The following is a 27,751-nucleotide window of genomic DNA, read 5'->3' on the forward strand; positions in this document are numbered from 1 at the left end:
TGTGAAAACCTTATATACCCTAAGTGTACTTGCTCAAACCCACCTCCCCAAATTCCTTGAAACTAGTCTGGACAAGGTAAAGAGAGATAGGATCAAAGTTAACCCATGATTCCTGTGTCACAAGACTAGATAAACAGTGGATGTTTATCAATAGGCCTGGGGTCATATCCGGATAAACATAATGGAATTTACCACTTTGTTCTCTTACAGAGATAATTAGCATACTCTTTCAGGCAAAGGAGAGTCCAAGTACAAGTCTTGAGGCTCCTTTATCCAGGGGTCTGGTGTTCCATGGGTATGCCATTTCTATAGACACTGGGCACAAAGTTCAGAGTCCTTTGGGAGGATGACCATGCGTGTAGCCTAATGCTCACAGCCAGGCCTAAGATGGAGTCCAGCTCTGTCTGTTTCCTTCTTCATCAGTTGATGCCTTCTATTGAAGAGCTAATGGGTCTTACCGGAAGTTCCTGGAATAAGCAGTAAAGTTAATTAGGAACATTCATCTTCCTGGGCAAAAGTCTCTAGGAAAAATAAACTGACAATTGACCACCAACTCTCCCTATCCCTACTGAAGCCTTTCAGTTGATATATCCTATCTTGATTCACAAAGAATTTCTAGGCCAAATTTCTACCAGGGAGAAATGTAGAGAAGAAATAATATAATTGAGGATACCTCAGTTCAGTCGCTCAGTTGTGTCCGACTCTTTGGGACCCCATGGACTGCAGCATGCCAGGCTTTCCTGTCCATCACCAACTCCTGGAGCGTACTCAAACTCATGTCCATCGAGTTGATGATGCCATCACTGAGGATACCTAGGTGGTTCTTTATCACATATTACCAATGATCACCAGGCATATAAGGAGAATCTGCATGCAAAGAAAGACCAAAATAAGCAAAAGAAAACAAAACAAAAGGTAACACAAGAAAACAGAGATAATCCAGAGTATAAAGAGAAAGATCTAATATACTTAGAGATTCAGGAAGACAAAACATCCATAAAACCAAAACAGGATACTGTATGAAAGAGAAACAGAGAACAAGAATTATTTTGCAGGGACTAAAAATGTGGTTGCAAAAGTAAAATGTTCAGTAGAAGGATTAAAACATAAAGTTGGGGGGGGATTTCTAAAAATAATAGAGCAAGGTGGTCCAGTGGTCCACAGGGGACACAGGTTCTCCCTGCTCTGGGAAGATTCCACATGCTGGGAGGCCACTAAGCCCATGTGCTGCAACTACTGAAGCCTACGAGCCCTAGAGCCTACGAGCCACAAGAGAAGCCACCACAATGAGAAGCCCGAACTCCAAACTAGAGTAGCCCCTGCTCACTGCAACCGGAGAAAGCCTGCACTCAGCAATGAAATCCCAGGACAGCCAAAAATAAATAAATAAAACTTGAAAAAATATAGAGAGCAAAAGAGTGACAAATGGAAATCAGAGAAAAGATAGCAAACACAGAGGATAAATCCAGAAGGATCATACAGCTATTAGGAACCCCAGAAAAATAATAATGAATAAATTGAAGGGAAGGAAAATATCTTAGAAAAGAATAAGAGATAACTTCAAGACTAAAACTAATGTCTCCATTCTGAAAGGGTTTATTGTGTGCTCAAGATAATGAATGAAAAATCATCTGTATCTAGATACTTCCTCATGAAATTTCAGAATATCAGGAATAAAGGGAAGATGATAAACATTCTAAAGAGAAAAACTATTCATCTCTAAAGGAACAAGAATCAAAATGGCCACAAACTTTGCATCAATAACACTGAATCTTAGAAGATTAAATGGAGAAATGCCTACACAATTTTGAGAGAAATGAATTTCTATCTAGAATTCTATATCCAGTCAAACAGATAAAGGCTTGTTTTGACATGCAGAGTTGGCTTCTACACTCCTAGAAAGTTGAGGGTGTATACCAGGAAATGTGGTAGCGAACCAGAAAGAAGACAAAATACGACACAGGAAACAGTGGATCTAAGCCCAAAGATCAGTGCATGAAGATGCCAGGATGATGACTGTGGAGCAAACTTAAGGAGTAATGGGTTCTAATTCGACGAAGAGGCAAATGGAGCTTGAACTGAATAAATGATGTGAACAATCACTTGGGGAAAAAAAAAGATATGGTATATGTAAGGAATACAAGAAGAAAGAAAAGTCATCAGAATCTCTAGGAAAAGGCCAAAGCTGAAACAGAAATTCTTAATGTAAATGATAGGCAAGATATAATATGACATGATGGTGTTTAACTGACCTAGTGTTAATTTAATTTAATTGACCATGTGCTTGAAACATTCTCCTGGGTTGTAGAATTGAAGGCAAGGTATAGAAAATATAATCCTGCCCATTGTTTGGCCTGAGTGCGACCAGTATTCACAAGTACTGTTCATTAGACCTCAACCTTTAGAATCAATGTAGAAAAATCTGGAAGACTTTGTTTTGGTGGCTGGAATGATTGTAAATAGTCAAAATCTTGAATATGTAAATGAAAGGCTGAGAAAAAGTTTGCATGTGGAAGTGTGGAGAGAATGAGGAGTTATAAACTGGCCTCTCACTAGAGATACCAAGGAAAAGAGATGGAACCAAAATATAATAATTTATTTGAAAGCAAAAATAGGGAAATCCTTAGTGGTCCAGTAGTTAGGGGGCTTCTTCTCTCATGGCTCAGATGGTAAACAATCTGCCTGCAACACAGGAAGTGAGGGATCGATGAAGGTGAAGGTGAAGGTGAAAGTCTCTCAGTCGTGTCTGAGACTCTTTGTGATCTCATGGCCTTAGTCCATGGAATTCTCCAGGCCAGAATACTGGAGTGGGTAGCCTTTCCCTTCTCCAGGTGATTTTCCCAACCCAGGGATCGAACTCAGGTCTCCCACATTGCAGGTGGATTCTTCACCAGCTAAGCCCAAGAATACTGGTTGGGTAGCCTATCCCCTCGCCAGTGGATCTTCCCGACCCAGGAATCAAACCAGGGTCTCCTGCATCGCAGGTGGATTCTTTACCAACTGAGCTATGAGGGAAGCCCAAGACAGGAGACCTGGGTTCAATCCCTGGGTCAGGAAGATCCCCTGGAGAGGGGAATGGCTACCTACTCCGGTAATCTTGCCTGGAGAATTCCATGGACAGAGGAACCTGGCAGGCTGCAGTCCATGGGGTCGCAAAGAGGGACTAAAATTTTCACTTTCCAGTGGTTAGAACCCTGTATTTTTATTACCAAGGGCGAGGGGTTCAATCCCTGGTCAAGGAATTAAGATCCCACAAGCCGTGAGGCCTGGCCAAAAAATTAAATTAAAAATAATAATAAAAATGAAAACAAAATAATAATATAGATAGTCATCATTGGGAAGAAGAGACCAAGAGGGAATGTAAATGAGTTCAATGCCTCATGTTTTATACTGGAACGTCAATAGTCACTGAAATCAGAATACAAAGAAATAAAGTATGGGCATTTGAGCTAGGATTTTTGGAAATAGCTTCCAGAAGAAACAAAAATAGAAACTGTTAAAAAGGGTTGCCTCTAGGTCGAGGGAGTGGGGTGGGCTGGAACAGGATGGGCAGGGGTGAGGCTCTTTTGTTTCTCAGGGTAATGGCCTCTGTTCTGCTTGATTCCTTATCAGTGAATGCAGCATTTTATTTGGAAAAAGAGAGAAATTGCAAATCTGGAAGCCTTGCTGAGGAGAGAAAGTCATTTCCCACCTGGGCCAGGTCTGTGATCACACCTGCTAGAGGAAAAAAAAAAACAGGTTTGGAACCTTGGAGACAGCAGATCACCCTCAGAGCCTTTAACTTGAGCTTGAAAAATTAATTCAATGCACTTAACCTTTTTGTTCTTGGTTTGCGGCCAAAATTAAAATTAACTTGCATTTTTCTGGACACTGATCGGAAGTGACTTGGGAAATGTGTAGGAAAAATACTGAGAGGAAATCTGCCAGTGTGGGTTTTTTTTCCTTTGCCTTTTTACGCTTTTCTTCTCAAATTTTCTTACAATTATGATGAGGGGAAATGAGATTTTCTTTTTTAAAGAGGCCCAGTTTTATTAATACCACTTCAGTGCAAAGAAGGAATTTCACATGGTCTGTAAGGGTGGCGGCTCTCTGCTTTGCTGGCCACCATATTTTCAGCACCAGCAAAAGCTTGCTGAAAGAATATATACAATCTAACCTCCTGGGCTGGCAGTGACCAGGGAATATTTATTGGTGGGAGCAGCCTGGGAGTGGAGAGTAACAAGCCTGACTGAGAAGGTTCCTAGGAGGGGGAACTTGTGACGCTATACCTGGAACAATCCCAGGCAACAGGAATGAATTGGTACCAAGCCTAGGAGAGGACTAGCTATTCATAACCACCCTCCCAAGCCACCACCCCACACACTTCTGGTCAAAATTTGTATGCTTAAAACCTAATCAATTAAGAAATTAAGAAAACAACTGAAATCTTCCACTCCTATTCCCCATCCTCAGCCTTCCCCAGACATTCAAAACCATCCCTTTGCTGATGATTCCTGGCCCTCCCTCCTATGCATCCCCCCACCCACCAGCCAGCTGAACCGATGCTCCACCAAAGACCTCTCCTTCTTTTTTACAAAAATTATTTATCTTTAATTGGAGGATAATTGCTTTACAATGTTATGTTGGTTTATGCCATACAGCAACATGAATCAGCCATAGGTATACACATGTCCCACCCCTTTAGGTTGTCAGAGAGCACCCGAATTTGAGCTTCCTGTCATAGAGCAAACTCCCATTGGTTGCCTATTTTACATATAGTCATATATATATATATTTCTATGCTACATTCTCAATTCATCCCACCGTCTCCTTCCCTTACTGTGTGCACAAGTCTGTTTTCTATATCTTCATCTCCATTCAGTACAGTTGAGTTCAGTTCAGTTCAGTCGCTCAGTCATGTCCGAGTCTTTGCCACCCCATGAATTGCAGCACACCAGGCCTCCCTGTCCATCACCAACTCCTGGAGTTCACTCAAACTCACGTCCATCGAGTCGGTGATGCCATCCAGCAATCTCATCCTCTGTCATCCCCTTCTCCTCCTGCCCCCAATCCCTCCCAGCATCAGAGTCTTTTCCAATGAGTCAACTCTTTGCATGAGGTGGCCAAAGTACTGGAGTTTCAGCTTCAGCGTCATTCCTTCGAAAGAACACCCAGGACTGATCGCCTTTAGAATGGACTGGTTGGATCTCCTTGCAGTCCAAGGGACTCTCAAGACCACAGTTCAAAGGCATCAATTCTTCAGCGCTCAGCTTTCTTCACAGTCCAACACTCACATCCATACATGACCACTGGAAAAACCATAGCCTTGACTAGACGGACCTTTGTTGGCAAAGTAATGTCTTTGCTTTTGAATATGCTATCTAGGTTGGTCATAACTTTCCTTCCAAGGAGTAAGCGTCTTTTAATTTCATGGCTTCAGTCACCATCTGCAGTGATTTTGGAACCCAAAAAAATAAAGTCTGACACTGTTTCCACTGTTTCCCCATCTATTTCCCATGAAGTGATGGGACCAGATGCCATGATCTTCGTTTTCTGAATGTTGAGCTCTAAGCCAACTTTTTCACTTTCCTCTTTCACTTTCAACAAGAGGCTTTTTAGTTCCTCTTCACTTTCTGCCATAAGGGTGGTGTCATCTGCATATCTGAAGTTACTGATATTTCTCCCGGCAATCTTGATTCCAGCTTGTGCTTCTTCCAGCTCAGCGTTTCTCATGATGTACTCTGCATATAATTTAAATAAGCAGGGTGACAATATACAACCTATTTGGAACCAGTCTGTTGTTCCATGTCCAGTTCTAACTGCTGCTTCCTGACCTGCACACAGGTTTCTCAAGAGGCACATCAGGTGGTCTGGTATTCCCATCTCTTGAAGAATTTCCCACAGTTTATTGTGATCCACACAGTCAAAGGCTTTGGCATAGTCAATAAAGCAGAAATAGATTTCTGGAACTCTCTCGCTTTTTCCATGATCCAGCAGATGTTGGCAATTTGATCTCTGGTTCCTCTGCCTTTTCTAAAACCACCTTGAACATCAGGAAGTTCACTGTTCCCGTATTGCTGAAGCCTGGTTTGGAGAATTTTGAGCATTACTTTACTAGCGTGTGAGATGAGTGCAATTGTGCGGTAGTTTGAGCATTCTTTGGCATTGCCTTTCTTTGGGATTGGAATGAAAACTGACCTTTTCCAGTCCTGTGTCCACTGCTGAGTTTTCCAAATTTGCTGGCATATTGAGTGCAGCACTTTCACAGCATCATCTTTCAGGATTTGGAATAGTTCAACTGGAATTCCATCAGCTCCACTAGTCTTTGTTCGTAGTGATGCTTTCTAAGGCCCACTTGACTTCACATTCCAGGATGTTTGGCTTTAGGTGAGTGATGACACCATCATGATTATTTTGGTTGTGAAGACCTTTTTTGTACAGTTCTTCTGTGTATTCTTCCCACCTCTTCTTAATATCTTCTGCTTCTGTTAGGTCCATACCATTTCTGTCCTTTATTGAGCCCATCTTTGCATGAAATGTTCCTTTGGTATCTCTAATTTTCTTGAAGAGATCTCTAGTCTTTCCCATTCTGTTGTTTTCCTCTATTTCTTTGCATTGATCGCTGAGGAAGGCTTTCTTATCTCTTCTTGCTATTCTTTGGAACTCTGCATTCAGATGCTTATATCTTTCCTTTTCTCCTTTGCTTTTTGCTTCTCTTCTTTTCACAGCTATTTGTAAGGTCCCCCCAGACAGCCATTTTACTTTTTTGCATTTCCTTCCCATGGGGATGATCTTGATCCCTGCCTGTCTCCTGTACAATGTCACGAACCTCAGTCCATAGTTCATCAGGCACTCTATCAGATCTAGTCCCTTAAATCTATTTCTCACTTCCACTGTATAATCATAAGGGATTTGATTTAGGTCATACCTGAATGATCTAGTGGTTTTCCCTACTTTCTTCAATTTAAGTCTGAATTTGGCAATAAGGAGCTCAGTCATCTCCATTACTGGCCTGCAACTAGTTCATCAGTAGTATCTTTCTAGATTCCACATATATGCATTAATATGCAGGAGTTGTTTTTCTCTTTGTGACTTACTTCACTTTACATAATAGCCTCTAGGTTCATCTACCTCATTAGAATTGATTCAAATGTGTTCCTTTTTATGGCTGAGTAATATTCCATTGTATATATGTACAACACCTTCTTTATCTATACATCTGTTGATGGACATCTAGGCTGCTTCCATGTCCTAGCTATTGTAAATAGTGTTGCAATGAACACGGGTACATTTTTCCTTTTCAATTATGGTTTCCTCAGGGTATACCCCCAGTCATGGGATAGCTGGAAGACCACTCCCTTTTACTTATCTCAGCAGATATACCTTGCTGCTGCTGCTAAGTCGCTTCAGTTGTGTCCGACTCTGTACGACCCCATAGACGTCTGGCAGCCCACCAGGTTCCCCCGTCCCTGGGATACTCCAGGCAAGAACACTGGAGTGGGTTGCCATTTCCTTCTCCAGTGCATGAAAGTGAAAAGTGAAAGTGAAGTCGCTCAGTCGTGCAGGACTCTTAGCGACCCCATGGACTGCAGCCTACCAGGCTCCTCCATCCATGGGATTTCCCAGGCAAGAGTACTGGAGTGGGGTGCCAACCTTAGCCCACATCTTACTTCTTTGTAGCGTCTTTGTTTTTCACTCTCATTCTGAAGCCCTCTTTCCTTGGCCTCTACCTCTTTGGCTTCTCATTTCCTTCATTAGTCATTTTAAGGAAGATAAATGCACTATCCTTAAGTTTGTTCATTCATTTCTTTTACCAAACTTGGTATCATAAATTGAGCTGATACAGAAATTTCACACTTGATCACTGAATTCACTCCAAAGTGTTTTAAATTGGAACTGGCTTTAGCTTTTGATTTATTTTTAGTACTCATTTATTTTTGGTTGCCCTGAGTCTTCCTTGCGGCTCGAGGGCTTAGCTGCCCTGGAGCGTGTGGGATCTTAGTTGTCCGACCAGAGATTGAAGCCATGTCCCCTGCATTGGAAGGTGGATTCTTCACCACTGGACCACCAGAGAAGTCCAGCTTTTTATTCTGAAACTTTATTTTGGACAATTTTAAACCTACAGAAAAGTTGCAAGTATAGTACAATGAGGGTTTCCCTCACAGCTCAGTGGTAAAGAATCCGCCTGCCAATGCAGGAGACGTGGGTTCGAACCCACTCAGAAAGAGCCCCTGAGGAAGGAAACGGCAACTCACTCCAATATTCTCGCCTGGAAAATCCCACTGATAGAGGAGGCTGGCAGGTCTAGTCCACGGGGTATAAAAGAGTCAGGCACGACTTAGCGACTAAACAACAGTAGTGTAATGAGCACCCTTAGACCTTCCCCCTGTATTCACCAGTGGCCAGCTTTTCCCACACTTATTTTACCTTTCTCTTCATATATATACATTAATATACTTCATCTTCTTATTCTTATTGATACATGTAAGAGTAAGTAACAGGTATTGCAAGATTTTACCCTGCATAGTTCAGCTTGGCTCTCCTAAGAACAAAGATTTTATTTAAATAAATTCTTTTATTTTTTATTTATTTATTTGTGGGGCCGTGCCATGCAGCTTGCAGGATCTTAGTTCCCAGATGACTAGGCATTGAACTCCGGGCCATGGCAGTGAAAGCACCAAGGCCTAACCACTGGATGGCTAGGGACCTCCCAGAGGTTTTCTCTTCCCTAACTACAATGTAACTATCAAATCTGGATACTTAATATCTGGACAACACCACTGGGGCTTCCCATGTGGCACAGTGGTAAAGAATCTGCCTGCTCACGCAGGAGATGCCAGAGACTCAAGAGACTTGGGTTCGATCCCTGGGTCGGGAAGATCCCCTGGAGTAGGAAATGGCAACTTGTTCCAGTATTCTTGCCCGGAAAATTCCCTGCACAGAGGAACCTGCCAGGCTACGTTCATCGGGTCGCAAAGAATCAGACACGACTGAGTGACTGAGCGACTGAGCGCGCACACACACACAATATCATTATCTTGTATAAAATCTACATTCAAGTTTCCCTGATTGTCTCAATAATCTGTGTTATAGCAATTGTTTCTTCTGATCTAGGATCACAGGTCACAGTGTCATGCCTTTTTAGGCTCCTTTTATTGAGACTGGTTTCTTGGCCTTGTTTTGTCTTTCACGACATTGTTGTTTTTTGTGTCCAGGTTGCTGGTTTACAGATGGTGTAGAGGAAAAACTCACTTCCTGTTGTGTGTCTCCTCTACTGTCAGTACTCCTACTACTCCACTTCACTTCTGACACCAGATGTGCACTTTTCCCACACATCAGGCATTTCCGTGACACCACCTGAGTTTCCTACAATTTAACTCCAATTCCAACACCATCTACCTAGAGATAGCATAGATCCCGCAGGTTAAGGGCTCAGTCCTGTAAGACTATCCCCTCCCCATATGCTTGAGACACTGAGGGAAAGTCTAGGTTGATACCATGCTTCTGACCAACCAGCTATGAAGCAGTCGTTGATTAATCACTGATTAATTTGCTACATAGGTTCACAGAGCTCAAGAGAGCCATTTACTTACTAGATTATTAGTTTATTACAAAAAGATACAACTCAGGAACAGCCGATGGAAGAGATGTACAGAGCAAGGTATGTAGGAAGGGGCATGCACCCTCCCAGCTCCTCCAAATGTCCGTTGAACCCAGAAGCTCTATAAACCTGGTCCTTTTGCAGTTTTATGGAGACTTTTTTACATAGATATGATTGATCAAATCATCAGCCATGGGTGCTTGAACTCCATCTCTAGCCTTTCCCTGGAAGTTTGGGATTGAAAGTCCAACCCTCTAATCACATGACTGGTTTCCCTGGTAACCCGCCCCCATCCCCAGAGGCTTTCCAAAAGTCACTCCATTAACATAAACTCACGTGTGGTAGAAAGGGGTTTGCTGACACTTGTTATGACACATTCTTTTCGCCTTTATGGCCCTGGCATTTTTTCAGAGCCCAAGGACAAAAGACCAAATGCTGAAAGAAAAGATATTCCCATTGCTCTTATGGATTGGGAAATTCCAAGGGCTTCAGGCACACTGGGCCAGAAATGGAGACAAACATGAAATATATATTTCTTATTATAAAACAAAATATCACAGAACATCCCTTATTTTTTTCTTTATTTTAAGGAATAAATCAGATTGCACATTTTTGGCAGCGAAGACCTAGAAATGCTGTAGTGTCCTTCCTGGTGCCTCATACCAGGAGGCACAGGTCATAATTCATCCCATTAGTGGTGATGTTAACTTTGATCCCTTGGTTAAAGTCATGTGTGCCAGGCTCCTCCACTCTAAAGTTACATTTATCATTTTTGAAATGAATGAATAGTCTGTAGAGGGAATTCCCTGATGATCTAATGGTTAGGACTCTGCTTCCACTGCAGGGGTCACGGGCTTGATCCCTGCTGGGGGAACTAAGATCCCACAGGCCACATGGAAAAAAAAAAATCTGTGGAAAGACATTTGAGACCCTATAAATATCCTGTCCTCCAACAAACTTTTGTCTGAAGATTTTAACATCCTTTAATGATTCTTGCCTGAATCAATTAATACTAGGTTGGTTTAAAGACGTGAACTTCGTAATTGTCCCTCTGTATTTATAAACTACGGTATACTATAAATTCTCTCCTTCCCCAACTTATTTGTCTTTAGTTTTAGGATAACCATGTACCCATTAGTTATGTATTGTTTCATGTATTATAACCTATTAAGTCATCCTCCATTTCAATATTTATATTGTCCAGATTCATCCAGTGGGAGATTTTTCCATTTGATCCCTGCACCCTCTTTAGTTTTTGAGCCTTTCCTTCTTGTTGTCTTTATTCTCTTCCTCTTCACCTTCTCCTCCCCTTTCTCTTTCTTCTCCCCAACCCCTGCACCTCTCTCTTCCAGGTGCCCTTTGTACTTCCTCTCTACCAGCCCTGGGACTTCTTCAAAGAATTCTGTTTCCTATCACACAGAGGGCTATGAGAAACCAAGATCTAAGCACAAAGTAAAGTCAGCAGTTTGGGAAATACCACTGTTTCTAGACCCTTTATCAGACATAGATAGGATACATACCTTATAATAAATTCCTATGACGCTTTTCATTGCGATCTAACACCACAAGGTTCTTCCTCATCCTCCCTCCAACAGTTGTATCCCCTTCACATCCCCAGCATTATTCTTGATCACAATGCTGTGTTTCTATCATTGCACTTGACCCAACTGATTTATTTATTGGTGGTCCCATGTGACATGTGGGAATATTAGTTCCCCAACCAGGGGTCGAACCCAGGTCCCCTGAGTTGGAAGCGTGGAGTTTTAACCACTGGACCAGCAGGGAGGTCCAGGCAAAAGTCATAGGCATTGGGCATCCCCTCACTGGAGTGTGAAGTTCTTTGTGCTAAGGACCATTGTATCTCCAGTGCCTTATTTCTTGCCAGGCACACAGTAACGCACTCCATGTATTTGTTGAATAAATGGCTACTTTTCCTTGGTTGGTCCCAGGGAATTCTCCAAAGGATTCTGCCTGGACCTTTTGGGTCCCTGTGCATCCTTTGACGGTTAGGGCCTCGCTCTGCTTTCCAGCTGCCTGTTCTTATCTTATCACATCACTATCCCTCCACATTTTCGTCTGTTGTCTCATCTGACTCCCTATTGTCAGCTTCATGCGTACAGGGGCTGTGATCAATTTATCTTTGTTTCCCTACCCCAGCTAATGCCGCACGCATAGTAGATGCTCCATAGATACTCCTTGTATGAATGAGTGATTTTGCCAGGAAGTGAAGGTACCAGAATTCAAACCTGGGACTCCAAGGTGACCCCTTGCCCTATGTGTCCCATCAGTTCTCAGAGGAGGGGAAAGAAGTACTGGCCTTGAAGACTGGGTAGGATTTGATGAGTAGAGAAGAAGGATCAGCCTTCCAAGGTTAGATGAGCAATGATTAGCCTGACTGTCATCTGCGCCTTTGACTTTGTACCTTCTCTATTTCAGGGTTTCAGTCATAAGGTCATGGTTGTTGTTGTTTACATTTGTTTTATTTGGCTGCATCAGGTCTTAGCTGGGGCACACGGGATCTTCCTTGCCTCATGCCACACCTTTTGCTGTGGTGCTCAGGTCCTGGAGCATGCAGGCTTAGTTGCGCCAAGGCTTGCAGGAAATTAGTTCCCTAACAACAGATCGAAGCTGCATCACCTGCATTGCAAGGCTGATTCGTAACCACTGGACTGCCAGGGAAGTCCCCACAAGGCTTTTACTTTTATCCTCAGCTCTCCGTCCATTTCATAGCTGCCTCAGCGTAAGACTCAGCCCAGATGGTACTGAATGTCAGGAGGGGGCCAGGCTCCTGGGTGGTGTGCGCTCAGGACACCACTCTCTGGCCTAGCTCTGTGGCCTGAGGCTCAGACTTGGCTATGTCGGCAACATGGAGATTGACCTGATAACTAATATGGTCTATCTAGTTTGGCCCCTGGCCCTTGGCACCTACCTCAGCCTTGGCCCTGAGCTGCAGCTTGACTCAGTTCTAGCTTCTCTGCAATGGCTCAGACCATCTGGCCTCCCTCCAAGCAGGAGAAAACGGTAAAAGCAAACACAAGTCCTGATACTTCACTGGCAGCCACCTCAGACCCTCTTGGGGAAGGCAAATGTAAACGCACGAATCAGTCAGTCAAAAACAACAAAATACACTTGTGGTGTCTGCCAACAGCCATTGAGCCCCTGGCTGGAAGTGGGCCTGGAAATGGAAAACCTGGATTCTGGTCTCCACTGGCTTCAGATCTTTGGTAAGGCCTCAGATGAACCGTCCAGCTTTCGGAGTCTCAAATGGTAAAACGCGCTGAAAGAAATCAGGCCTGAAGCCAGGTGGGTAGGGGGAACCTTGCTAGAGGGGAGAGCTGGGATCACATCATGGCATTCTGTTCTTGAACTTATTTATGTATTTTACCGTACCACATGTGGGAGCTTCAGTCTTCACTGAAGGCTTCAGTCTTCACCGGATCCTTAGTTGCAGCATGTGGGATCTAGTTCCCTGACCAGGGTCAAACCTCGGCCCCTCATTGGGAGTGCAGAGTATTAGCCACTGGACCACCAAAGCAGTCCATGGCAGACTTTCAAGCAGTGTGTTTTGTTGTCGAAGAATTGCTTGCAAAAACTTGATGGACATGAGCCTGAACAAGCTCCGGGAGCTGGTGATGGACAGGCAAGCCTGGCGTACTGCTGTCCATGGGGTCACAAAGAGTCGGACACAACTGAGCAACTGAACTGAACTGAATTGCTTGAGGTCAAGATATCGTGGACAAAACCTAATTTACGCATGCAGCTGTTTAAGGAACAAGCTCTATTATATATCATTAAAAGAGCAAATATGGAAACTCACATGTAAACACACACACACATGTAACTTGCATAAGCGCAGCCTATGTTTCTAGAAGAAGACACAGGAGATTGGTACCAGGGTTCCTCCTGCAGCAGAAGAGCTGGGAATCTGAGTGTCAGCAGTGAGAGAGAATTTTTGCCATAGATTTCTATAGCCATGTGTATGTGTCATCTGGTCTAAACAAATGAATACAGTAAGGAAGGAGTTGGCACCACAGTTTTTAAAATCTGTGTTTTCAAATCTTTCTTCAGTTTAAATTTAACTCGTCTATGTAATTATATATACGCACACAAATTTGACACTCACATGCAGAGAAACAAAGGTTTATATGTTATCTCAGGTGGCTCAGTGGGTAAAGAATCCACCTGCAATGCAGGAGATGATGCGGGTTTGATTCCTAGGTCGGGAAGATCTCCTGGAGGAGGCCACGACAACCCCCTCCAGTCTTTTTGCCTAGAGAATCCCATGGACAGAGGAGCCTGGTGGGGTCGCAGAGAGTCAGACATGACTGAAGCGACTGAGCACATACAAGCACATATGTATGAATATATATAAATATACATGTGTGTATATATAAATATGTTGGGCTCCCCTGGTGGCTCAGATAATAAAGAATCTGCCTGTAATGCAGGAGACGCCAGTTCGATCCCTGGGTTGGGAGAATCCCCTGGAGAAGGGAATGGCAACCCATTCCAGTAATTCTTGCCTGGATAATTCCATGGACAGAGGAGCCTGGTGGATTACAGTCCATGGAGCCACAAAGAATTTGGGCACAACTAAATGACTAACACACACACACACGTATACATCAGTTCAGTTCAGTTTAGTTGCTCAGTCATGTCCGACTCTTTGTGACCCCATGAATCACAGCAGCCAGGCCTCCCTGTCCATCACCAACTCCCCGAGTTCACTGAGACTCACGTCCATCAAATCAGTGATGCCATCCAGCCATCTCATCCTCTGTCGTCCCCTTCTCCTCCTGCCCCCAATCCCTTCCAGCATCAGACTCTTTTCCAATGAGTCAACTCTTCGCATGAGGTGGCCAGAGTACTGGAGTTTCAGCTTTAGCATCATTCCTTCCAAAGAAATCCCAGGGCTGATCTCCTTCAGAATGGACTGGTTGGATCTCCTTGCAGTCTAAGGGACTCTCAAGAGTCTTCTCCAACACCACAGTTCAAAAGCATCAATTCTCCGGCATAACTCTACATGAATGTTTTACTGTAGAAATATGAGCAGCACTCTGGCCTGAATGAGTTGAAAGTTAAATTATGAACAATTTCAGGGGCAGAGACTATTATCTGCCAGTTCACTGCTGGATCCTCCATGCCTAATGTAGCCTCCACCCACAGTGGGAGCCCAGGCCTCATGAGAAACCCTTAAGAAAGCCCTTCCTCGCCTTGTGTTGGTGTCTTGCTGTCTAGGTGGAATACTTTTGGTTTATTTTTAAAATTTTTGTTTATTTATTTGGCTACACCAGGTTTTCGTTGTGGCACACAGGACCTCCAATTTTTGTTGTGGCATTCAAAATCTTTAGCTGTGGCATGTGGGATCTAGTTCCCTGATCAGGGATCAAACCCCGCAGTGGGAGCGTATAATCTTAGACACTGGACCATCAGGGACGTCCCCTAGGTAGAATATATCTGAACTTTATTTCATTTTGCGTTTTCACAGTTTCATGTTTCAGTTTGGACAAAACGTTCCTTTCATATATTATCTTCCTTGATTCTCCTAACCAGCCTAGGAGGAGAGGCTTGTTATCTGCATGTTACAGAGAGAAAAAGAGGCTGAGACACTAGGGTCCCCGCCCAAATTTGCACAGATGTCTACTAAGAGAACGAGTTGCAACCATTCTGAACAGTGACGGCTGTCGTTTCCTGGGCGTCTCCTGGGGCCCGTTATCAGGCTTGGCACCGTATGTGTACAGTGTTATTTAATTTGATCCTCACACAAAGCCTCTGTGGTGATGTCACAAGCCCCGTTTTATAGATGAAAGGAAACTAGACTCAGAAAAGGCAAATGAGTCCAAAGTCAACTAGTCAAGAGCTAGAACCAGGTCTCTAGTTTCTATCTGATGCTTTTTCTGCTGCACATGGCTCCTCCTTGAAGTTCCAGGGTAAGTTTTAGGGTACATCTGAGTCACTTACAGGGCTCCTTAAAGTGTCAATTGCTGGGACTCACCACCAGCATTTTTTGTTTTTTTTTTTTAATGTTTGGCTGCACCCTGTGACATGTGGGATCTTCGTTCCCTGACCAGGAATCGAACCCACACCTCCTGCAGTGGAAGGCAGGGTCTTAACCACTGGACTACCAAGAAGCCCCCACCGGCACCTTTGGTTCTGTTGATCCGGGAAGGGGGATTTGCATTTCTGATAACGCCTCCACTGCTGGTTGGGGACCTCACTCTAGGAAGGACTTTCTCAGCCTCTGACCCCACCACTTCAGGGTCCTGCTCAGGCTCTGCTGGAGGAGTCCCCTGTCAGAGCCTGAGCCTGGAGTTGATGCGTGGCTCTCAGATGAGCAGGACATAAGGCCTCCACCTCACCCTTAAGTTCTTGTCTGTGGCGAGCTATTAGAGTTTTTAGCAATAAAAACCATCCCTGGTGATTACAAGCCGGAAAGGAGTTTATCAGAAGGCCATAGGGGGACTTCCTTGGCGGTCCAGTAGTGAAGACTCTGAGCTTCCAATGCTGGGGGTGCAGATTCGATCCCTGGTAGGTGAACCAAGATCCCACAAGCTGTGCGGTGCAGCAAAAATCAATCAGAAAGAAGGCCATAGGCTCCCAGAATCTCCGGGAAGGTTGGATAGCCAGGCTCAGGAAACAAACCTAGTCAAGGGAGTCACAGCATGGACAGGGACCAACGTTCACTGCGGATCTGGCCTGCTGAGGGCAGGCCCGCCACAGGCCCTGCAGGACACAGATGCACAGCCAGGACTGCCAGCACCACTGGCCCTGGACGCTGGAGGCCGCCGCTGGCCCTGAGATGGATACGCTTCATGTGGCTTTGTTTCTCTAGTCTTCAAACCAAAATCTCAGGGGGCAGTGGTCCACCTGACTCAGCCTGGGTCATGTGTCACCCCCATCAGCTGCAAGGGGTGCTAGGAAAGTGAACCTCTGGCCATAGGGTCTCTACTGAGGGTGGAAGGCTTTACCTCCTAGCAACGTGCCTATGGTAGGAAATTGCCCAGACAGGATGATCAGATTCTTGGCTTCCAAATGAGACCTAATGCCCACGCTGGTGGCAGCTTTGTCCTTAGCCTTTTGGTGGAGGTTAAGGCTTGTTTCTTTACATTTTGCTTATACTTAAGTCATGTTCACGCCCATCAGCTAACAATCACTGAGGTATCACTCTCTGTTCACTGCTAACAAATAGTTATTGAGCCTTCATTTGGATGCAAGGAGCATTGAAAGCAATTTTCATTATACAAAGAGGAAATTGTAGTTGGATATAAGAAATGTACTCTGTAGTCTGACGAGGCATGATTCTGAAAAAGCATTTCAGGCTTCTCCCTGCAGTGGAGGAGCAGGCCCCATTTTTCAGGGAGCAGGAAGAATGCCTCATTGAAGCTTTCATTCACCTGACCTGTCAGTTCAGGAGCTGCTGTGCGTCCAGCAGTGCGGTGTGGGGACAGCAGATGACAAGAACAAAGATGTTGTGTGTTCATGGCCAAACTCACCTGCGTGACTGGTGCCAGAAACAGGATCACCCCAAGAGGCTAAGCAGCAACTAGTTTTGACCTAGAGTACTCAAAATCATAAAGACAGAACAAGCACCTGGTGGATGTGGGTGCAATGCATTGAGATGGGGACCTCCAGGGAGGAACAAGTCTGAGACAGAGTTCCATCCCATCCTGCTAGGTCTGAAGTACCCGTGAGATGCCCAAGCAGGGAAGCCTAGTGCTTGGATATTTCAGGTTGGAGTCAGGCTGATGCTATAAATGATATTTTTAAAAAATGTTTATTTATTTAAGCCGTGCTGGGTCTTCCTTGCTGCTCGGGCTTTTCTCTAGTTGTGGCAATCCAGGGCTACTCTCTAGCTGTGGTGCTCGGGCTTCTCACTGCAGTGGCTTCTCTTGCTGTGGGGCATGGGCTCTTGGTGCGTGGGCTTCAGTAGTTGCGGCACATGGGCTGTCACTGTGGCTCCTGGGCTCTAGAGCATTGGCTCACTAGTTGTGGTGGACGAGCTTAAATGCTCCGAGGCATGTGAGATCTTCCCCGACCAGGGATCAAACCCTTGTCTCCTACATTGACAGGCAGATTTTTTACCACTGAGCCACCAGAGAAGCCCCTATAAATGATATTTTAAATGAATGTAAATGCTATTTGGATCTGTGGGAGGTGATCACCCAGAGGGAGAGAAGTAGAGGCTGTTTGGGAACTTCCCTGGCGGTCCAGTGGTTAAGACTCCACACTGCTAATGCAGGAGGCCTGGGTTCAGTCCCTGTCATGGACTAAGATCCCGCTGAGGAACTCCAGAAGACCAGAAGAGGAGCCCAGGTAGGGCAGGAGGAGAAGACCGGCTGTCAGGGAGCAAGGAGGTTGTCAACTGTGTTGATTTAAGGACACAGAGGTTAGAACAGTTTGGGTGCAGTGGGGGAGGCAGAAACCAGACTGCAGTGGGTGAAGATGAGGTTTGATGCAAAGGGGTAGGGAGGAGAGGAGGGGGGATGGTAGCTGAAGAGGGGCTCCAGGGCCAGTGGAGGGTGTTTTTTAGTTATTTTTGTTACATAGTTTTAATTCTTTGCTTCTGTTTTATCTGGAAAAGGAATGGCTGCTCATAAAGAAGTCATACAGTAAGGTACAGGGAACCCCTAGGATCTTTCATAAGAAAGAGATTCAATTTATGAAAGGCTGGCACTTGATGATGGTGACCCCCTCCCAGACTCTCCTGCGTTGAAGGACAGCTCTGCGTCTGGGGCTGGTTGGGCAGTGTCTCTCTCATCCGGGAGACGTGGGCGTGCGCCTGCGCACTGAAGGGATGCACTGGAGGGGAATCCTGAGCCCTTGCCTGGGGCTTGGCCTGTGCCCTGTGCCGGGAAAGGACAGGACGGGGGTGGGGACCGGGGAGGGGGGCACATCTCACAGCTGCTGCTTTTGCTCTGAGGCAGCTGGGAGTGAGCGGGGGCAGACGATGGGGAAGAAAGAGGGGAAAGTCCAAACTGGCTCTCAGGTCACTGGCTTTCGGTCTCACAGCCTGTTCCCAGCACAGCAGCCTGATGGAGACTCAAACATGTTCAGTGAGATGACATCAACCTCCACTTCAAACCCTGCAGTGACGACTCATGTCAGTCATCTCTTGCTTCCCTGCCCTATGTCAGCTGGCATGCCTGCCTCTCACCTTGGCTTCTGTCTCCGCCCTCCAGCCATATGGGTTCCCGGCACTTCTATGGATGCCAGGCATGCTTCTGCCACAGATCCTTTGCGCTGGCTCTTTCCGCTACAGACCAGCTTCCTCACCTTGGCACCATTGGCTGTCTGGCTAATTCTTTGTCGTGGGAGTTGTCCTGCGTGTATTGTGGGATGTTTACCGCCTCTCCCTTGTAGAAGCCAGCAGCACCCAAACATACACACAGTTGTGACAACAAAAATGTCTCTAGACGTTGGCAAAAAGTCTCCTGAGTACTAGGGAGGAATCACCACAGACTGAGAACCCCTGGCCTAGAATGGGCTTTCCTAGATACCCACTTGGCTTTCTCCCTCCCCCGTCAAGTCTTTGTTCAAATCTCACCTGCTCCGTGACACCTACCCAGACCACCTCATTTAATCCTGCATCAGGCCCGCCGCCCCAAATTCCTGATCCCTGATCCTGTTCTTTTCCTTTTTGCCATAGCAATGGTTACTTTCTCACAGTCTACACGATTTACTGATTTCTCACATTTATTGTGTATTTTCTCCCATGACAGTACAAGCTCCCCAAGGGCAGGGGACCTCACAGTTTACTGATGTGTCTAGAACTGTGCCTGGGGACTTCCCTGGTTGAGTGGTTAAGATGCCACCCTCCCAATGCAGGGCCTGCTGGTTCAATCCCTGGTCAGGGAATGAAGATCCCACATGCCACGTGGCCAAAAAAAGTAAAAAAATTATAGAACTGTGCTTTGCATGTAGCAAAATTAAATAAATATTTTTGAATGGCTTAATAAATTCGAGGACCTTAGACTGCTGCAGACATTCGTGTGCATAAATGCACAGTAATTCTCCTCTCCTGAGGTCACACGCAGTCTTGTATTGTGAGGTGACTTCTCCATGTATGCGTGAGCAAGCCCCTTACTTCCCAGAGGGCCAAAACCATCTCAGCCTTGTCTATGCGTCTCCCTCACTCAGCACAGTGGCAGGCACTGGTGCAGGATGAAATGTGAAGACTAGTTTGGGGCTGGATTGAAGGAAGGGGAGCATCCATGATGGTTATCAAGGGGGGAGACAGTGAACAAAGACACAAGTCACCCACGAGGAGGAGTCCTGGGAAGCACCCCCAGGCTGGGCAGCACCACATGGAGGAGGCTTCCAGACACACAGAGGGGAGGAGGGTGTGGCAGGGAACCTGAATGTGGTCAGAAGGCCTCAGATGGTGGGATCTGAGCTTCTTCAGCACTCCACGCTCTGTCATTCTCCCAGGTGGGAGGGAAGTCTGTACAATATTGAGCCAGGGCTGGGACATCACCCTCATTACAATACCCTCCTTACTCATGCTCTTTCTCATTGCAAGAGAAGATTTAGGATATTCAAAAGGCTACATGGGTACTTCCTTGGCAGTCCTGTGATTAGGACTCTATACTTTCACTGCAAGGGGCTTGGGATTGGTTCCCAGTCAGGGAACTACCAAAAAGGAAATAAAATATATATATATATATATATATATATATATATATATATATATAAAGTAACTACAACCAGTGGGGGTGGGGGAGACTACATGAAAAGCAGTAAGAAAATGTATTAAAAGCAGGGAAAGGATAGTTTCAGGGTGAGAAGTTGGCCGTAAAGAAATATGAGTAGACTTTCTGGGTGATAGAAATGTGCTTTTTCTTGATTTGGGCGTTGGTACATGGGTGTCAACATTTGAGTTGTCAAAACTCATCCAGTTGTATGCGTAAGATGTGTGCATTTTCACTGGATGTAATTTTATGTCAATAAAGCAAAGAAGGGGAAAGAGGAATGAAATAGTAAGGTGGGGCCATCACACACCAGGAACAAGGACAAAGTGGGGACCACGATGTCCTAAATGCTTTGCACTGGGGGAGTGGAACACAAGTGTGCTCCAGACATCCCCCACAGCTGATGAAGGAAGGATGACTCGCTCAATAACACGGTTCTAAGAGTCTCTGAGATTAATAACCAACCAACTGCTCAGGAAACTTCTGCTCTTGGTCTTAGGATCAATCCATGGAGACATTTCTCCTGAGATCCTCCTAGCAGGTTGGGTAAAGAACTGACCTCCTGGTCAGACTCCCAAGGCAATAGGAATAAAAACAAAAATAAACGAATGGATCCTCATTAAACTTACAAGCTTTTGCACAGTAAGGGAAATCATACGCAGAACAAAAAGACAGCCTACAGAATGGGAAAAATATTTGCATGATGAGACTGACAAGAGCATAATTTCCAAAATAAATAAACAGCTCACAATTCAAGAACAAAAAAACAAACAACTCTATTCACAAATGTGTAGAAGATCTAAAAAGACAGTTCTCCAAGAAGACAGATGGCTACAGGCACATGAAAAGATGCTCAACATTCCTGATTTTTTAAGAAATATGATTGAAACTAAAATGAGGTACAACACCAATTACAATGGCCATCATTAAAAAGTCTATAAATAACAAAATGCTGGAGAGGATGTGGAGAAAAGGGAACCCTCCTACGCTGTTGTGGAAAACAGTATGGAGGGTCCTCAGAAAACTAATAATAGAAGCATCAGATGATCCCACAAGCCCACTCCTGGGCACATATCTGGACAAAGCTACAATTCAAAAAGATACATGTACCCCTGTGTTCCTAGCAGTAGTATTCACAATAGCCAAGACAAGGAAACAGCCTAAATGTCTACTGACAGATGAATGGATAAAGAAGGTACAGTACATATACACAATGGAATACAATTCAGCCCTCAAAAAGAATGAAAGAATGCCATCTGCTGCAACATGGATGCAACCAGAGATGGCCATACTAAGTAAATTAATTCATAAAGAGAAAGACAAAAACCATATGATATCACCTACATGTGGAGTCTAAAACATGACACAATATGACACAAACGAGCCTAAGTGAAACAGAAACAGAATCACAGACATGGAGAACAGGCTGGTGGTGGCCACAGCAGACGGGGCTTGGGAATGGATGGTGTGGGAGGGGAGGGTTTGCAAATGGGGACTATTATATAGAGAACGGATAAACAACAAAGTCCTACTGTATAGCACAGGGAACCATATTCAATATCCTATGATAAATCATAATGAAAAGAATATAAAAAAGAATATATATATATATATGACTGACTCACTTTGCTGTACAGCAGTAATTAACACAACATTGTAAGTCAACTATACTTCAATTTGAATTAAAAAAATTTTTTTAAGTAGAAATAAAAAAAGGAATTGACCTCCTCATGAAGCTTTGAGAGGAAGAATCATGGGTAGTTCTTAAAAAGCCCTCCATGTGGCCTGCAGCACAGTCTGGTAGATGCAGCCTGGACATCAGTGATGAGCCCTGACCTCTCGCTGACTCTGGGTTTGGCCCGGGCGGTCTAGGAGAACAAGAGGTGTACGAGGAATTCTACCTCTCGGATTCTGTCTCTTGCAGACCTTGGAGCCTGACAAGTGGCAGTGAGGTGGCGACAGGGTCACCAGGAAACCCCGTGGTCAGTGGAGCATAGACTCTGCTTTCTACAGACATGGAGGAGGAGTCAGGTTCACAGACTCCGGGGAGAGCTGAGGAGCATGACAAGGACTCAGGCCTGGGCGCAAGAGCCTCCACCCAGGACCTAAATCTGTCCTGGAGCACGAACGGTCAGCTGACCAACCACCCACATTGCCTGGGACTGAGGTGTTCCTTGGGACCCCGGACTTCCAGTGCCAGGGAAATAGAGACGATCTGGTCACCCCAGAAAGGCAAAACCAGATCCACAAAGAAAACCTTCCTTCAAAAGGGCAGCAGCTGGGAATTCCCTGGTGGTCCAGTGGTTAGGACTCCAAATTTTCACTGCCAAGGGTGCAGGTTCCACCCCGGTTGGGGAACCAAGATCCTGCACCAAAAAAAGAAAAAAAAAAAAGAGCTGAGGATATCCTATAGGGACCCAGATACAGGGCACTCAAATGCTACAGTGACTTCAGAGGGTTTGAATCTACAGAGTCAGACATGGAGCAGGAGGGAGGTAAATAATTACATACAGAGGGTTGTGAACCAGGATTGGGGATGACATTACAAAAGCCTTAACTAATTGGGTGCAGAGGGAGGCAGGATGGTCGGGAAGGCACCACTGAGGAAGATGTTTGATTTGACTTGTTAAAAATGAGTCAGGCAGCTCCTCTGGTGGCTCACGGTAAAGAATCCGTCTGCCAACGCAGGAGACACAGTCTCGATACCTGCTCTGAGGAGATCCCATGTACCGCGGAGCAACTGAGCTGTGCACCATTACTATTGAGCAAGTGCTCTAGAGCCTGCAAAATGCAACTACTGAGCCCAAGTGCCACAACTACTGGAGAAGGCAATGGCACCCACTCCAGTACTCTTTTGCCTGGAAAATCCCATGGACGGAGGAGCCTGGCAGGCTTCAGTCCATGGGGTCGCTAAGAGTCCAACACGACTGAGCGACTTCACTTTCAATTTTCACTTTTGTGCACTGGAGAAGGAAATGGCAACCCACTCCAGTGTTCTTGCCCGGAGAATCCCAGGGACAGGGGAGCCTGGTGGGCTGCCGTCTCTGGGGTTGCACAGAGTCAGACACGACTGAAGCGACTTAGCAGCAGCCGCCACAACTACTGAAGCCCACTCGTTCTATAGCCCACGCTGGGCAACAAGAGAAACCACTGCAACGAGAGGCCCTTGCACCACAGCTAGAGAGCAGCCCTCGCTCTCTGCAACTAGAGAAAGCCCGAGCAGCAACGAAGCCCCAGCACAGGCAAAAATAAAAAGAAAGAAAATACATGTTAACAAGAGCAACCACAAAAAAATGAGTAAGAATTAGCAAGGTGCATTCCAGGATGTCTGGCTCTAGGTCAGTGATCACACCATCGTGATTATCTGGGTCGTGAACATCTTTTTTGTACAGTTCTTCTGTGTATTCTTGCCATCTCTTCTTAATATCTTCTGCTTCTGTTAGGTCCATACCATTTGTGTCCTTTATCGAGCCCATCTTTGCATGAAATGTTCCTTTGGTATCTCGGATTTTCTTGAAGAGATCTCTAGTCTTTCCCATTCTGTTGTTTTCCTCTATTCCTTTGCATTGATCGCTGAAGAAGGCTTTCTTATCTCTTCTTGCTATTCTTTGGAACTCTGCATTCAGATGTTTATATCTTTCCTTTCCTCCTTTGCTTTTCACTTCTCTTCTTTTCACAGCTATTTGTAAGGCCTCCCCAGACAGCCATTTTGCTTTTTTGCATTTCATTTCCATGGGGATGGTCTTGATCCCTGTCTCCTGTACAATGTCACGAACCTCATTCCATGTGGGCCTTAGAAAGCATCACTATGAACAAAGCTAGTGGAGGTGATGGAATTCCAGTTGAGCTATTCCAAATCCTGAAAGATGATGCTGTGAAAGTGCTGCACTCAATATGCCAGCAAATTTGGAAAACTCAGCAGTGGCCACAGGACTGGAAAAGGTCAGTTTTCATTCCAATCCCAAAGAAAGGCAATGCCAAAGAATGCTCAAACTACCGCACAATTGCACTCATCTCACACGCTAGTAAAGTAATGCTCAAAATTCTCCAAGCCAGGTTTCAGCAATACGTGAACCGTGAACTTCCTGATGTTCAAGGTGGTTTTAGAAAAGGCAGAGGAACCAGAGATCAAATTGCCAACATCCGCTGGATCATGGAAAAAACAAGAGAGTTCCAGAAAAACATCTATTTCTGCTTTATTGACTATGCCAAAGCCTTTGACTGTGTGGATCACAATAAACTGTGGGAAATTCTTCAAGAGATGGGAATACCAGACCACCTGACCTGCCTCTTGAGAAATCTGTATGCAGGTCAGGAAGCAACAGTTAGAACTGGACATGGAACAACAGACTGGTTCCAAATAGGAAAAGGAGTATGTCAAGGCTGTATATTGTCACCCTGTTTATTGAACTTATATGCAGAGTACATCATGAGAAATGCTGGACTAGAAGAAGCACAAGCTGGAATCAAGATTGCTAGGAGAAATATCAGTAACCTCAGATATGCAGATGACACCACCCTTATGGCAGAAAGTGAAGAGGAACTAAAAAGCCTCTTGATGAAAGTGAAAGTGGAGAGTGAAAAAGTTGGCTTAAAATTCAACATTCAGAAAACGAAGATCATGGCATCTGGTCCCATCACTTCATGGGAAATAGATGGGGAAACAGTGGAAACAGTGTCAGACTTTATTTTTTGGGCTCCAAAATCACTGCAGATGGTGACTGCAGCCATGAAATTAAAAGACGCTTACTCCTTGGAAGGAAAGTTATGACCAGCCTAGATAGCATATTCAAAAGCAGAGACATTACTTTGCCAACAAAGGTCGGTCTAGTCAAGGCTATGGTTTTTCCTGTGGTCATGTATGGATGTGAGAGCTGGACTGTGAAGAAGGCTGAGCGCCAAAGAATTGATGCTTTGAACTGTGGTGTTGGAGAAGACTCTTGAGAGTCCCTTGGACTGCAAGGAGATCCAACCGGTCCATTCTGAAGGAGATCAGCCCTGGGATTTCTCTGGAAGGAATGATGCTAAAGCTGAAACTCCAGTCCTTTGGCCACCTCATGTGAAGAGTTGACTCACTGGAAAAGACTCTGATGCTGGGAGGGATTGGGGGCAGGAGGAGAAGGGGACGACAGAGGATGAGATGGCTAGATGGCATCACTGACTCGATGGACTTGAGTCTCAGTGAACTCCGGGAGTTGGTGATGGACAGGGAGGCCTGGCGTGCTGCGATTCATGGGGTCACAAAGAGTCGGACACAACTGAGTCACTGATCTGATCTGATCTGAAGGGCTTTCCAGGTGTCTCAGTGGTAAAGAATCTGCCTACCAATGCAGGAGATGCAAGAGACACGATCTTCCTGGGTCGGGAAGATCCTCTGGAGTAGGAAATGGCAACCCACTCCAGTATTCTTGCCTGAAGAATCCCCATGGACAGAGAAGCCTGGCGGGCTGCAGTCCATGGGGTCGCAAACAGTTGGACACAACTGAGCACAACAAAACAGAGAGGATTGCACAACTTTGTGACTATCCTAAAAACCTCTGAATTTTACAGTCTAAAAGGGTGAGTTTTGTTATATATGAATTATATCTCAATAAAGCTGTCATTTAAAAAGAGAGAGAGACTTCCAGTTTCCTGTCTGGCATGTAAGGAGCTTGGAAGTTGTCACTCTATCCTAAAGAGTAGAAAGCTGAACAAAATGAATCAACACCTTTTTTTTAGATCCATTAGAGAATTGAGGTCAGAGCATAAACCTCTGCCTGCCCACCCTCCCAGTTGGAGAGAGAGACAGGAACATACAAAGAATTACAACTTAACCAGAGCAGAAACATGTGAACAGACGCCTCCACTAGAACCCCATTAGGGTCGGAATATCAAAACACTGGCGGTCCAGAATTTAAGATTCCACGCTTCCACTGCAGGGGGCTCGAGTGCAATCTTTGTACGGAAACTAAGATTCTGCATGCTGAACAATGCAGCCAAAATTTTAAAGAAAGACAAACAAAACACCCCTGGCCATTGAATTGCTGGAGGCTCAGTGTGGACAAACCTAAGGGTTTAAAACTCCAGGGGGCCCAGGCTTAGATGGAGTGGCCCTTTCTTTGTGAGTTTTACCTCCAGGAACTCCACCAGATTCTTAAAGTGAAGATCAGAAAGAAATCTGCTTCTGTCAGGAGGAGAGGAAAAGCAGCCATTTTGAGACACCCTCAGAGCATTCTGTTCTTAATGAGATCTGCCCTCAAGAGAAGCTATTTTACCAGAGCCTAACCCACCTGGGAGAAAGGAAATACCCAATCCTAGCGCTCTCTAACTGTAGAAGGCAATGGCACCCCACTCCAGCACTCTTGCCTGGAAAATCCCATGGATGGAGGGCCTGGTGGGCTGTAGTCGTCCACGGGGTCGCTAAGAGTCAGACACGACTGAGGGACTTCACTTTTGCTTTTCACTTTCATGCATTGGAGAAGGAAATGGCACCCCACTCCAGTGTTCTTGCCTGGAAAATCCCAGGGACGGGGGAGCCTGGTGGGCTGTCGTCTGTGGGGTTGCACAGAGTCAGACATGACTGAAGCGACTTAGCAGCAGCAGCGCTCTCTAACAATCCCATCCCCAAAACTGGAGAAACACCTGTGAAGTTTGTCGCCCAGGGCATCGGCTCACTAAAATAGTGAGACCTACTCATAGGCTGTAGAATGCTTCCCTTCCTCTACCCACAGACTTCAAGGCAACATCACTGAAGCCTTGTTTATAGCAATTCCTTTTATCCAGTGCATCTTGTCTGGCTTTCAGCAGCAATTTACAGGCATACTAAAAGTTAAAACAGTTTGAAGAGACAGAGCAAGCATGGAAACCAGAGTCAGATGAGTTTAAACTGTGGTGGGGCACTTCCCTGGTGATCTAGTGGTAAAGAATCTGCCTGCCAATGCGGGGGACGTGGGTTCAACCACTGGTCCAGGAACTAAGACCCGACACGGGGAACTAAGCCCAGGCACCACAATTACTGCTGTTGCTCTGCAACGAGAAGCCGCTGCAATGAGAAGCCCACACATCGCAACTAGGGGGTGGCCCTTCATTCACCACAACTAGAGAAAAGCCCTCATGCAGCCACAGACCAGCACAGGCAAAAATAAACAATACAATTAAGAAAAGAAAAAGAAGAACTCACTTCACAGTTCTGGGACTGGGGCAAGGTTCTCCAGGAGGCTGTGTGTGCTCTGAATCAGCATTAGATATATGGTGCTGATTCTCTGATAGCCAGGATTCATGGGTCCAGGAATCAAGGGAGTGGCACCCTATTTCCCCTAATGACTCAGCAGCAAGACCTTTGCTTCCTGTTCCTGTGACTTTATGCTCTGCTGACCTAGAGGCCTTCTTCCAGAGGGAAGGATGCTTCCACCAGGAGACACAATAAAGATTTCATTGCACTTGAAGTTAAGACTGCCACCCAGCCACTTTGGGCATCTCATGACTCAACAGGCAAAGAAGGGAG

At 45.3% G+C, this 27,751-nt stretch overlaps 1 long non-coding RNA gene across 1 annotated transcript; it reads right to left on the reverse strand.

Annotated features, from left to right (window-relative positions):
- Positions 1–117: 117 nt before the first annotated feature.
- Positions 118–27,751, reverse strand: LOC112583740. The gene is made up of 3 exons (XR_003107928.3): positions 27,428–27,751; positions 674–867; positions 118–467 (listed from the first exon to the last, which is right to left on the reverse strand). It is a non-coding gene; the product is annotated as an uncharacterized LOC112583740 (long non-coding RNA).

Source organism: Bubalus bubalis, chromosome 3 (assembly GCF_019923935.1).
Source record: "Bubalus bubalis isolate 160015118507 breed Murrah chromosome 3, NDDB_SH_1, whole genome shotgun sequence".
Taxonomy (NCBI): Eukaryota; Metazoa; Chordata; class Mammalia; order Artiodactyla; family Bovidae; genus Bubalus; species Bubalus bubalis.